The sequence below is a fragment of the Corythoichthys intestinalis genome, unplaced genomic scaffold, assembly GCF_030265065.1.
Source record: "Corythoichthys intestinalis isolate RoL2023-P3 unplaced genomic scaffold, ASM3026506v1 HiC_scaffold_48, whole genome shotgun sequence".
Classification (NCBI taxonomy): Eukaryota; Metazoa; Chordata; class Actinopteri; order Syngnathiformes; family Syngnathidae; genus Corythoichthys; species Corythoichthys intestinalis.
In genome coordinates this window covers 52,501-55,000 of record NW_026651617.1, presented here as the reverse complement: position 1 = coordinate 55,000, position 2,500 = coordinate 52,501, and positions in this window count along the sequence as shown.

The following is a 2,500-nucleotide window of genomic DNA, read 5'->3' as shown; positions in this document are numbered from 1 at the left end:
CCGCTTGGCCGGAGGAGCCGTCCGCCTCGCTGCCGGCGCGCGGCCGGCCGGCTGGCGGGAGCCCTCCGATGGCGGGTCACGTATGCCCGTCGGTCGTCACAGCGTGGCTACGGAGCTTCGCGGCGGGGCTGGAGAGCGAGAGGGCGACGCGAAAGCGTCGGGAACCCTTTCGCCGAGGGTCTCCGTAGGGTCGCTGTCTGAAATGGCCACGAGCGGAGAATACTGCGGCTGAAACCCTAGCGCCCGAGGCCTGCCTAGGGTCTCCTTTGTGTCGGGGGAAAGTTTGGCGAGGCTCCCTCCGGCCACTCTGGAGCTACGCCGTCTCGAATCACCCTCTCCCGATATCGTGCCCAAAGGGTTTTTCAGCTCTCCCGCTCTTGAGGCCTCCCTGTATAATCAACCCCTCTGAGTGAGGGGGTATGATTTTCGCCTGCTGGAGCTCCCTCCGGTGGAGGAAAAGTGAACTGCAGCCTAAGTAGAGGCTGTTTCTTTTCTTTTTTTTTTCTTTTATTTTTGCTCTCCCGCACCCCCTTCTCCCTTCTTCTCCTTCTTTTCTTAAAAAAATAATAAGAATAATGATGATAATAATAATAAATACCAAAAAAGTAAAAAAGGAAAAAAAAAAGATTTTTTTTTTAATTTAAAAAAATTCAATAAAATTTACCAATACAAAAAAAAAAAAAAAAACCCAAAACAGCAACTCTTCCCTTGCATAATTTAAATTTTTGAACAATTCGCGTCACAATGAAGAACCCAAATGGTGGCTGACAATAAGTCAGGGATATCTACCTCTATAACTATGGCTTAATCTTTAGTGGGATTTCTAGCTTTCCAGTGATGTAGCACACCAGTGTTTTCCCCGATAGAGAAAAAGAATATCATGTAAAAAGGAAAAAGAGGTTGCAAAAGTCGCATTCTCTTCTTACGGTGCGAACTTGTCAATGCAGCCCCTGGTAGACAGGGCTTTGGTTTCTTGCCCCTGGTAGACTGTATTAATGTTTCTTGCCCCTGGTAGACTGTATTAATGTTTCTTGCCCCTGGTAGACTGTATTAATGTTTCTTGCCCCTGGTAGAATAAATTTTGGTTTCTTGCCCCTGGTAGACTGTATTAATGTTTCTTGCCCCTGGTAGAATAAATTTTGGTTTCTTGCCCCTGGTAGACTGTATTAATGTTTCTTGCCCCTGGTAGAATAAATTTTGGTTTCTTGCCCCTGGTAGACTGTATGAATGTTTCTTGCCCCTGGTAGAATAAATTTTGGTTTCTTGCCCCTGGTAGACTGTATGAATGTTTCTTGCCCCTGGTAGACCGAATTTGCGCTTTGCCCCTGGTAGACTGTATTAATGTTTCTTGCCCCTGGTAGACCGAATTTGCGCTTTGCCCCTGGTAGACTGTATTAATGTTTCTTGCCCCTGGTAGACCGAATTTGCGCTTTGCCCCTGGTAGATGCTATTGTGGTTCCTTGCCCCTGGTAGGCAGACCGGCCACAGCCCAAAGCGGCTTCCACCTCGGCCTTCTGCTAGAGCCCAAGCGGCTTCCACGCCGGCCTTCTGCCATCGCCCAAGCTGCTCTCACGCCCCTGGTAGGCTGACCGGCCACAGCCCAAAGTGGCTTCCACCTCGGCCTTCTGCTAGAGCCCAAGCGGCTTCCACGCCGGCCTTCTGCCATCGCCCAAGCTGCTCTCACGCCCCTGGTAGGCTGACCGGCCTTCCGCCATCGCCCAAGCTGCTCTCACGCCCCTGGTAGGCAGACCGGCCACAGCCCAAAGTGGCTTCCACCTCGGCCTTCTGCTAGAGCCCAAGCGGCTTCCACCTCGGCCTTCTGCCATCGCCCAAGCTGCTCTCACGCCCCTGGTAGGCTGACCGGCCTTCCGCCATCGCCCAAGCTGCTCTCACGCCCCTGGTAGGCAGACCGGCCATAGCCCAAAGTGGTTTCCACCTCGGCCTTCTGCCATCGCCCAAGCTGCTCTCACGCCCCTGGTAGGCAGACCGGCCACAGCCCAAAGTGGCTTCCACCTCGGCCTTCTGCTAGAGCCCAAGCGGCTTCCACGCCGGCCTTCTGCCATCGCCCAAGCTGCTCTCACGCCCCTGGTAGGCAGACCGGCCATAGCCCAAAGTGGTTTCCACCTCGGCCTTCTGCCATCGCCCAAGCTGCTCTCACGCCCCTGGTAGGCTGACCGGCCACAGCCCAAAGTGGCTTCCACCTCGGCCTTCTGCTAGAGCCCAAGCGGCTTCCACCTCGGCCTTCCGCCATCGCCCAAGCTGCTCTCACGCCCCTGGTAGGCTGACCGGCCACAGCCCAAAGTGGCTTCCACCTCGGCCTTCTGCTAGAGCCCAAGCGGCTTCCACGCCGGCCTTCTGCTAGAGCCCAAGCGGCTTCCACGCCGGCCTTCTGCCATCGCCCAAGCTGCTCTCACGCCCCTGGTAGGCTGACCGGCCTTCCGCCATCGCCCAAGCTGCTCTCACGCCCCTGGTAGGCTGACCGGCCTTCCGCCATCGCCCA